Genomic DNA, 12,421 nt, shown 5'->3' with positions numbered 1-12,421 from the left:
ACTAATGGTCTTAATGTGACCACGAAGATGAGTTCACGGGATAATTCTATGGATAAGTGGTGTTTTTCCCCCCTACAACCTGGTGTAGCATGGTTCCGAACAATTACTGCCAAAAAATCGACCCCGTGTTCCCCGGGCGTCTGATGAGGGTGAGGTTTAGGCCACAAGAAATTAGGGCTGCGTCAATTTTGGCCCAAGGTGTACAGAGCAAGTGTGATGCCGTCATCAATACAAACATATTATTTTAAGTTACCCCTTTTTAATCTCCCAAAAATCTTAAGCAAAATGTGCATCAGTTTTGAAGAAGCCAGTGGAATGACGTCATACATATATATTTCTTTTTTTTAACGTCCAATATAAAGAACCGGTGGCACACATTGCGTGTAGAGGGCGCCTCTTAAAGAAACTTAATAGGTAGATCTGTTCCTTTCATTCGCCTTTAAGTTAGGTTACCTCTCTTGGTGCTCATTACGCCATAAAGCCCATTTAACAACGGAAAACAATATTGTCAGACATCTAATTTTGTCGCCCGTTCCTCTAACCTCTGCTACAACATGATAATATGCTGTGTCATATTTATGTATACAGGTAGGTATATACGAGAGAGAGAGAGAGAGAGAGAGAGAGAGAGAGAGAGAGAGAGATCCTGAGTGGTGCGCTGGTTAATATTATACGGTAGATAAGTAATGCAATTTAAAAGTTCGTTGTTGCTTTTTTCGCTCGCTCCAAAACGTATACTCTCTCCTCTTAACTTTGACGTCATTGACAATATCATTAAACTTTAAAAAATGCACAGGTTTCTTGTTGGTTATTTAAAAAGAATAACTAATAAAAATCTGATTTATTAAAAAAAAATCCGTGGCATTTGTGCAAATGACAACTCTGTCACATGGCTCGAACCAAGAGTGGACAGGATTTTCGGCTTAGTGTAAACAGGTCTTTACGACTGTCATACACGTGCAAGGTGCCAAGCCGCGTGATTGACGCGTTACTTTGTTATCCCCTGGGAAGAACATGTTTAAAAAGTAATTAATCGACCAGCAGTGATACCCTGTGTGCTTTCAGAAACACGCGGTTACTCTGTTATGCTGTTTGCAAACACTCCAATTCGCATTGACCCCCGGATGCTCTATTAATTGTCATCACATTTGAATCATTTTGCGCAATACGAATAGAAACGGAGAATTTCGATATAACGAGAGAAGGGGGAGAGGAAGAAAAAAAATCGATTCACAATTGACTCACATTTTGAGAGGTGTCGATGCATTTTGGCAGGATTTCAATTTGACGGGTGACAGCCAAATTCAATTTTGACACCTTAATAACGTACATTATGAACGTTTTGACGCGTATCATGAACACCGGTTGTGCTTTGAAATTGGTTCCCTTCCCCCAGGATATTTGCAATCTGCCTTTTTAACCGACCATCATTTCTCCCTGTCTGTTTTTTTTCCAAGAAAAGCGAAATTACAGACAAATTTTTAACAACTATGAAAAATGATGCCTTCCACTAGAGAGAAACTTAACAAGTCCTTCATTTCACATATAAACTAGGACCCAAAATATCTTTATCTTTTAGCTTAGGCACACATGTATAAATACTGTAATGATTAGGGCATATAAAGTAATTAGTTTAGAAAAGTTTTTTATGAGTTTTTTTAGAAAAAATCATCCTTATCCAACCTGATCAAGTTAGATGTGATAGAGAAGACAGAAATACTCGCCACGAGAATTTTTTTGTACGGTCCGTCTTCTCAAACGCTGAATGCACACTGAATGCGTTTACGAAACCACTGCGTAAATCTTTGGAGATTGGTGCAAATTTAAAAGAAGTAATAGGGCGCAAATACATAGCACTTTCTCTCCTGGTCACATAAGTTGTCTTGAAACTGTCTCCCTTCACAGAACTGATGTTTTGGGGTTGAGGGTGGACAAACTTTTCTTCTTGCATAAAATTCCTACAGAGTTAAAACCATTGCAATCTATCATCGCCTGCGTGCTTTACCGTCAAGGAGGTAGCTTAATCGGTGCAAAGTTTATCTAAATCCAACACACCTCCACGCCTAATAATCCACTTTACGTCACTGAAGTCAGAATTGAATTCCTTCAGATTTTACCTTTGGCTTAAGGAGGGCATTTGGACCGACTTCTTCACATTTTCGGTAATTTTTCTTTTGCCTGTTTACTTAGACCCAGAATGAAGCGAGTTGAACAACGTCATCAACGCAAAAAAGGGACCTGTTGAATTATCTAAGCATTAGTGCGAATGTACTGTAAGTCAGTTGCCCTGCACCCTGGTTTTGGGGTCTGTCTCATCCACTCTATAACCAGCACTTGCATATAATAGCATATGCTAAAAAGAGAGAAAATTACATAAGAACACAAAGTGTTGTCACGTAAATCACTGTGAATTTATTGCTTCACGCTTAAATAACTACAGACATATTGAAGACATGACGGGTGACGGGGAGGACGGCGGCGGCGGCGGCGGGGGGGGGGGGGGGGGAAGGCAGTGGGCAGAAGGGGTCGTTGGTTGTTGGGTTGAGTTGTTCTGCACGGCAAATGACGTTTAAGGACAAAAGAGAAGTAGGAGGGGGCAGCTCAGTCGAGATCAGAAAATGTAAAACGCATATAATGTTTGTCTACTCCTTGTTTGGAAATATTTCATTTATCCCATCTCAATTTCTCTCCCTTCCAACACCCACATATTGTTGAATGAACAAACACACAGAAGCAAAATTGCCCGTCAACAGACAAACACATACACACATGCACATTTGCACGAATACATACACACACACGCACACACTCGCGCGTGCATGTACATTTGCACGTACATATACGCACACGTACTCTAGGCACACAAGTAAGCGCCATGACACTTCATTTGCACGGAAAATATGTTAAAATTAGTTTATTTATGGCCTATCCTTTAATTTATAACAATAACATTCAACCAACACCCTCAAACACGATCAATAAATAACTATATCAATTGATAACGGTGACACATTTATTAGTCCCCATTTCTTTTATCGCGTGTGTTATTTCAAGGAGTATGTTACATGCCAGACATCACACTGCACCGAATGACCCCGTTATTAAGGAGGTGGATCATCACAACTATCACGTAACAACGTTAAAAATAAATGTCGACGACTACTGTCTGCTCTGCACTCAGCGGACTTCTTACCACTTCGTTTTTTTTTCTACCGACGCAAAAAGAGGGGAAAGATACAAATAGGGAAATGATTTTATTTATTTATTTATTTATTATGCATTCTTCGTTATCTATAAAAGAGAAGGTGGTGGATTATCCAAAACAAGGTGATGGATTCTTTTCATCCTCTCTCTCTTCTCTCAACCTTGGACCTAATTATGTCCATGCCTCAACGCACATACAAACACGTGAGCGTGCACATACACAAACGCGCACACACATTCACACATTCAGAACAGTAGGGCGGTTATAGTAAATAGTTTTAAAACACAGAAAGGAATCGGACAAGAGAACTTACATTTGTCAGGAAAATATATATCCAAATAAGCTAGCGAATACCGAATTTTGGAATACAAAAAATGCAAGAATGAAACAAATCAGAATTTCATAAGATTTGCTATTGTTAAAAAGAGGTAATAAACAAGCTTTATTTGTCATAATCTAGAAAAATGTCTCGGGAGAATAATTATAATGCTTTCAAACTCTGAAGCATTGAATCCATCTTACTCAGTGAGAGTCCAATAAGATTCGCAAACATAGTGGTGTTTTCCTGGAATCCATTTTGGAAGGGGGCATTTTATTTCAAACAAGGATAATTTAATGTGCCATTATAATATATTAGCCTTATTGCATAATTATTTTTTAAATTCCATTTCAAAACATCACGGTGACTCCCTTCGCCACATAAGTTTTCCTGTAATTATTAAACAGAGCAAAAAATGTCCCTATTTCTGTAGTATTATAAAAGTATCTTGATTTCCATACATTTCATAAAAGTCTTTGCCCTGCACTGGATCCTTGCCAAGGCCAATTATTGGGACGGAACTCCTCTATTTGGTGTAATATTTACACGTAGGACATTCAAAACAAATCTCATATACACTTCAAGTATATAAAGTGTGAGTGGCAAAGACCAATAAAATAAGGAATGTAGATGAAACTTTTGATAGTTATATTTTAATTTTAGTTTTATTTATTGTACAATGTCTTCCTCGCCATATTTCCTCATTCAAAACATTGTTGTTTTTCAATATCACTTTCAAATTTGTTTTTGAAGAACGAAAATTGATTTCTTTTCTAGCCCTTATGAACCCCCGTGGGTAATCTCGAATTTCAATTTATTTGTTTGTTTGTTTGTTTGTTTATTTATCTATTTATTTATTTATTTATTTATTTGTCAGCAATGGCGTTAAGATGCTTTGGTGGTTATTCATAAAAAAGATAACTTTATTTTCACACAGAAATTCGCCACTTAGACCTCTAAACTAACTAGATATAATCACATATTTGAACTTTCCATATCTGTACATAATTTCCCAGAGGTTATATCAACTAGCATTCGGTCGAGGTTATATTTGTACAGGCGCTGCAGATGCCTTTGTAAGTTGTATAAATACTTTGACATAGTTAGCTTTAGGGCAACCATTTCCTTTCTATGCAGAGGGTATAATGTATATACATTTTTTCAATGATATTCCTTAGCTAATTTATGGGTGGGGCGTTGACAATGCTTCACTGTTTGTAGTAATCAAAGCAAACATTGGAATGTTGTATTTGTGTTGCTATGGCGTTCGTAACCTTTCGATAATGGACAGGATGGCATGGTGTGATGATATGTAGAGGATTCTTTTTCTAAAATGCTCATGACCGTGGTGGGTTGGGGGGGGGGGGGGGGTGCCGGGTAAAAAGTCCGCTCTGGATAAAATTTGGTAAAGGCTCACGAATGTTTCGTGGTAAAAGTGCTACTTTTTGAGAAAAAGAACCGACCCTTTGAAATTTCTGGCTACGAGCCCGATGTTTGTCAAAATATAAATTAATTGATGGTCATTTTATTACATATACAATGCATATACATAGACGATACATAGACATCATAAAAAATGATGGACCGCTTTGGAAATATAATAATAAAAAAAGAAAAAAAAGGATAAGAATAAGCAATAACATAAAATAATAGATAGATGATTCATTTCAATAAGTTAAAGGGATAATAACTCTTCGTATGAAATATATATTTCACAATAAAAACATTGTAAACAACTCATAGAAATATAATATATTCTGTTTTACCACGAAAACGGCAGTTATAGCTATTATTCTGATATCTGAGCTTGCCTTTAGACCATGTGACCTCCATTGATGGCTGTACTCTGTTGAAATCTCTTAAGAGAATTTAACAAAAAACCAAACTTTTTAGAAAAAAACCAGGGACTAACTTTGAATGTAAAAATGGATTCATTAACCATTGGTAAGTATAAGAAAATTGTTGTTTACTCCAGGATAATTCTTTTTTGGCCAAAACGAAGAGTTATTATCCCTTTAACTGATATAAATTATTGCTTTCTTCATGAAAATTGAAATTGACACATTTCAATGATACAAAAACCTAAAAGATTATTCTTACTATATCTGAATAATCAAGTTAATGCACTCCTCAGGGAATTGACCCAGAAAGTACATCCGACCCTGTGCAACAGTATAATTTACACTATGTCCCGGCCCGGAAATCATTTTCACGGTCTGGCACTGTCCTTTAAAACCCATTACGTCCGCCCGTTTACAAATTACAGAAATTAGGCGCATAATAAATATTGTCCTTGTCGCACCCGAGCGAATCCCCACGTAGATTTCACACTCGTATATTTCATCGGTGGTGTGTACATCCTGTGCACCGAATGACCCCTCCAATGTTTACATTCTGATAGCAACCCTGATCGCTCACTCGGGACAGGTGAGTATTTCCATGACCGTGAAAAGAGAGGGGGGTCTCTACCCAGGACACTGAGTCAACATAGCACTTAATTTGCCCGGATCCAATAAAGTGTGTCCTTCTGTTGAAATGATATTAATAATAAGGACATAAATATTGACCATGAGCTGTAATTAATGACTGTTAAATGTGTCCCGAGCACCGCAGAAGTGTACAGGTGAACCACAAGAGTACAAAAGGGTTATTGAAGAGGAGGGGAGAGGGAGGGTTTCCGAATTCTATAGGGGCACAGAAGGCACTGAAGCGTGATTTTAATATGAGAAGCGGTTTCTCCGTCATAATTCTCGTTATTTGTCCCCGTTGCATACTCAGAATTTTTCTACGTCATAGCAAGAAAAAAGTGTAGTGTTCATTCTTTATTAATATCAGCTTCCTTGCTAAGAAAAAAAAATGACAAAAACTGAGTGAAATATGTTCAATAAAAAATATGTGAAAGTGCATTAGGTGAACAGCGGTGAACTGCTTGCTTACATATCACTTTTCAACGAAGTAAAGGTTCACAGCTTAACACTGTCCAAATAAAACTAGGATCCGCCATTATGTCCAAACTATTGCCCCGATTTCATTCATAGCGCAGCTAATATCTACTTTGAATTATGAAGGTGACCAAATGTGTAAACATAAAAATAACAATATTGGTGTAATGTCCAATTTAATTGCATGAGCCTTAATTCCGTAGCTTTTTTCATCCACTGAATCCATAATTTCAAGCGATTGAAAGAATAAAAAATAAGATTTTAAAAGCCACACAAGTATTTAGAAATATTCATTCACCGACCCCCACTCTCCCTCTCCCATAAAAATAAAGTAAAATCATGAAAGAGTGCAAAAAACGGTAGAAATGATGGGGAGTTGAAGAAACGAAAAAAATATGACAGAAATCGAGGACATACATGTATAAACTGACCTAAAAACGGTCACATATTGCCGTATGACCAAAAACTGGAAGTGGTGATAATCCGCCAAAAACTGTGGCGAACCTGTTAATTAATGAAAGGCCTGGAGGGTCACCCGAAAACCCGCCGGTGCAGCACGAAATGGGGAGTGTATGGCTCGGTTCACACAGCTCGTTATTCCAAGACCAATCGTCCCTCTCCAGTTTTGTCCTCACGTTAACGCTCTGTCATATCTATGGGGCCATCCATTTTTATCATCATTTCCACAAGTCTGCAAAGAGTAGAATACTTCCGGACCCCTCACCCTCTTACTAGAAAGTAAAAGATGAAAAGCTAAAAATGATAGCCTTTGACAGCTATTGGGATCATCATTTTTATTATTTTTAAAAAGTGTACAGAGGGTATTAACCCCCCCCTCTACCAGCGCACAGTGTGCGGACCTGTGGAAATGAAGATTATAATTGATGAACCCTAAACCAAATAGACGAAAATAGTAGGTCTAGTAAAAGTACTCGTCAGATCTGTAACAGCACGTTTTAGAGATAGGGGCACAAACACAATAAACACAAACGCACTTGCTGAGCATGTAAGTATAATCTGAATAAATTGAGCCAGTTTTTGTTTTTTAATTTGCATTTTGAGACAAACTCACAACAGCACGTCTTGCAGTTTTTGATGTTCCGAGGTGTACTACCAGTTGTATAATGTATGTTAATGTGCCTTCATTATGGGTTAGCATGTGTCATTGTTGTATTGTGTTATTTTAAGGTCATAGCCATTGTAAAATGTACTGGGATCAATCAAGATAGATTGGTTAAAATCAAAGTCATGCAAACGTTTTCAGTAGCAGTTATTGTAATGAAAAGCAATTCTAGTCGTTCCAAACATCCACGTTGCCGTGTGAACGCGAGCATTTGTTCGAACCCCTTTGCAGGACACACGGTGACACCTGTGAATGTCGCCCGCGGTGACGCTCGCTGCGCGTGCAGGAGACTCGAATCTCCCAGTATCTCAAGGAGTTGGCATGTCGCTGGCATGTGTCTGTCCGTGACAACAAATACCTTAACCGTTAGATCGGCGAGTTGTTTGACCGGCGCACGTGTCCGCAGTGGCATTTCTGGGGAACACCTGGCCGGTTGTTGCACCTGTGCTGGTCACGTACGGAGTGTCATCGCCTGCCTCTGGCTGAGAATAACACGATGGCACAGATCAACAGATCACTGGGCCACATAACGGTTCACCTGACTCATGGGGATGGGGATGGGGAGGGGGGTGAAGAGACAGAACACAGCTATTCCAGATTATTTCTGACTGGCTGGTTTGGGGAAGGGTGGCGGGGGCAAAAGTAAAGTGAATGGTAGGCCCGTCTAGCTAAGCAACTATCTATTTTACAAAGTCGGCCATGACTATATAATTTTAGACTATAGAATTTGGTAGTATTTGGCACATTTTAGTGATCAACTCACATCAACGAAGAAGGAGACGTAGTAGCCCCAGTACTTGACAAAGTTTAGTACAGATTTACCCTTTATCTAACGATTAACTTTTGTCTGTCTTCATATTTAGACAGCGTCAAATTCGTATCTTTTTCTGTTGAACGGCAGAAGTGGAGAAATTAAACTTTCTTATCAATCAACCTTGCTTTCCAACCCAATCACGAACACGGACCAAAATAAGTCTTTAATCAAAGTCTCGTAAGTGAGCACCTGTATGTATTAACCTGTCTTTATGTATTCGCGATTGTGTTCGCACTAACGTGTTTGTGTGTGTGCGCGCGGACGCACATACACGTGTACGGCTGCTCTACTGTACTTTTATCTATCTTATTTATATTGACCTGTTAAAAAATAGAAAACGGTTCCCCTTTACTTTGTCCCTTGTAGGATATGTGAATATAACCACGATAACAGGAAATCCCAGAATAGAAGGACGTGTTTTTCATCAATTGGTTAACTTAAAGAAAGCACGCAGACAATGAGCTGAATTTGTTAGACGTCAAACTCTGCTGATAAAGATTTTGGCGGGCTTTCGTACTTGACGATTGAAAATATAGTATATTGTACATGTGGATTTATGATGGAAAAAATCCCATGATTTGCCATAGTTCCTAATTTTTTTCTCAATATTTTAAAAATACATATTAAGATGTGTCCTACACACACTTAAGCACTGTCATTAAAGTGGATATATCTTTTATATTTCACGTACTGTTTTATCTTTTGTTTAGTTAATGTGATTTTCTGACGCAGCCATCGCATTGCTCAAGTATCAAGGCCCTTACCACGGGTTAGTCAAACTGAAATAGTGACATCTTACAATACAGAAATGCCTCTGCAAATTCTTTCCTTTAAAATGCTCTTTGTGATAAATATGGAACGCTTCGAAGAGAAATCGAATAAAAGTAATGTTTATACGGTTAGACAAGATACTTCCTAGTCTGCGTAATAGGGTTGATTTTGCAATGAGAAATTACCCCCTAACCCCCCCCCCATCCCCCCCCTCCCCCCCGCCCCGTCTCGATTGGTATTCATCCTCCTCAATTTTCAATTTGATTTTACTCCTGCAAATATCAAATTTCCTTCCAAATCATTTATTTCATGTCTCATGGCGCTGTGCGTGCACGGGAGATATCCGTTAAAATCAGTCTCTCCTCATTACCGCATTTCTTACACCGCAGTACCATGAGCAAGCGCGCACGTTAGGCGGGTTATCAAGAGTTACCTCACGCACGACGGTTCCATATTTGCTTTGAGAAACCGTCTGTTTAAACGCTGGGGTGTCGTCTAAATCGACTTACTTTGACTTCATTGACACGCGCCGATGTTTTGCCGAAGAAACACAATAAAATCACCAATCCACGAATCCGGTCGGCGCTCGACCGTTTACGCCTGGTCGATGCAGTGTTGACTTTGCTGTCTTTGGAACATTTGGAGCTTTATAACAATCGCGTGCCAACATGTGTGTTTACAATGTATAGTAAGCTTCAGCGCGTGAGTCAATCCGTGACAAGTCACCATTATGTCACGTATCGATAGCACATCATCTCTCTATAATTGTATCAAATTTGTCTCGACAAAAAACGGTGCGCGAAGGCGATCGCACTGCGTCTTTATTTTCTTCTATTCTCCCCAATTTAGATTAAACTGCCCTTAGGTTGACGTACCACGCCGGCCCGTCCCCTCACATTCACTGAGCGACTGCTACAAATGCTCTCACGCACGCTGAGACAGAGCCTTGCATACATCTGTTGTACGAAGTCACGTACACCTCTCAAAGCAGACGATATTGCTATGAGGCCCCATCACAGTCCCAGCTCCACCCAGTCAAGACGCATCGTGATATTTTAATCTCTTGGTTAAGAAGGAATTACGATTCGAAAAAAAATGACCTACGTTACCAGCCACGATTTTAAAATATAGAAATCTTACAAGGAAACAAATAGAAGTCCAGGCAGAGCGAGCTTCCTGTTTTTCCGTAATTTTTCTTTCTCATTGTTTTGAAATAATAATAAAAGTAAAAACACGTGTCTTTGGTTAGCCTGAGTGGACAGCCTCGCCCTGCCCCGAATGCACGCACTCAGTATAAACAACGTGTTAGATCTCTGGTGTAGCGTGCCTTAAACAGTTCGTGACCAGACCGTCGCACCCATATTGTTTTCTATTAAAGAAATTCTGTTTTGGGGGAAGAAAATTGAAAATGAGATATGCTCTTTTACGGGAAAAAAAGGATGAAAAATGAGCACCGAAAACCGTCGATTCACGAATGGAATGGCCATTACGAAATGTCTTTTTTAGTAAAAAAAGTTTTACTTCGCTCTGATCAATTTTGTGTCAAATAGGTAAATAGTCTTCACGTGCCAAAATGATAAAAAAAGTGTCGATAAGAAACCATTAAGAGAAGTTAAAACTACAATCTACAATCTGTCTCATGAAGACGACGTTCTGAGGTCGTGACAAGTTAGGTTTTAAATTTTTTCAATGACAGTCAGGGCAAGCCTGGAACCTGACTACGCTGTACCAGTGGGTGCTGGCGTACGTTTGTGTTGTCAGGGTGGGAAGGGCGGCATAATTACAGGGGTCGTACTGAATTATGACAACTTTGTCGGGGACTTAACAACTATCATTTTGTCATTTCTGCCATTTAAGCAAAATGCTGCCATTTAAGATTTATTGAGCAAGGGCTTCGGCGTGTCACAAAAATTCTGTAGCACGTCAGCATTCAGTGTCTGAATAAGCAGAGAGGGTGAAGGTTTGAGGGCTCAAAGCTGGTAGAAAAATTACCTAAATGTCGAGTTAGATTTACAGGCATGTTGCATATCAACCCGCATACGTTACACGCTGATGACGAGACAAAAGTTCGAAAAATAGAAGCCTTGTGATAAAGAATGTGCCCCGACAATCTGATGTTATTTCACGTTAGTTGATGCAGTCAGCCAGACAAAATTATTTGAAAATCTGATAATGTTTCGTCGAAATTAAAAAAAAAATATTATAAGGCTATTCGGCTATAGGTTTACACTACGTGCATGTACGCGCACCACATGTAGGCCTACCCTCTCTCTGTCTCTTATACACACATACACGCATGCACGCACGCGTACACTCATTCACGCAAACGCACGCACACACATAAAAACAGACCCCCACGCTTGATTTAACAAGGATATTAAACCAACGTCACATAAACTACGCAAAGAAGGAACGCCATTCTTCCTTGTCAGTCTAGGAGGAAAAGTTTAACTTTCTTCCTGAAACATTGTCACGTGGTGCTGGAATCTAACATTTCCTCCACAGAAGAGTTCGTGGAACAGGAATAAATTGCTGATAGTACATGCACATCAATCATTACCATTAATGGTAATGTACACAAAGTTTAGAAATTATTAAACATACGGTATCCTTATAACACTTTCTACAGTCTTTTACTAGCTGTTAAAGTTGTAATGAAGACGCCACCGCGTCTTCGTCAGAAGCACTCATGCTTGTTATCTACGTACACCACAAGATTAAATTTAGTAGAAGAAAAAACAGATATTATATATCATCAAAACTGCCTGCCTTATAATAGCCAGAAACATTAATAGTATCTATAATGCATTGTATTGGAGTGGGATCTTGAGGAGAGCTACTGGACAAGAACAGTCCGATAACACCCCTTCCCCTCCCCCTCCCCCTCTTTCTCAATTCTTCATTTTCCCCAATAGAGCCTCATGTGCATTGTATATAGCCGTTGTTTATTGTACATTTATCTTCCACATACATGGCTGGTGAATTACAAATTTTGTTACAAACCATGGTAAGCGTTGATGATGAACAAGCACATGCAAATGGCTGTGACTCAAGTTTTAAGTATGAAGATTGAAAATTGCCTAACTGTACAGAAAAAGAAGGAAAGAAAAAAAGAAACGTTGACAAAATAGAATATATGTGAGGCATATTTGCATTATTCCAGTAAAATAAACATTTTCAATATTTGGAGACCGTCTCCGTCGATTTGCAACTGTTCTTTTTCTCTCTCTCCGGCACCTGGTCACAT

The sequence above is a fragment of the Lingula anatina genome, chromosome 4 (genome assembly GCF_051362555.1).
Source record: "Lingula anatina isolate TDL-2025a chromosome 4, LinAna3.0, whole genome shotgun sequence".
Taxonomy (NCBI): Eukaryota; Metazoa; Brachiopoda; class Lingulata; order Lingulida; family Lingulidae; genus Lingula; species Lingula anatina.
The sequence above is the reverse complement of the archived record's forward strand: the minus strand, read 5'-3'. Positions refer to the sequence as shown.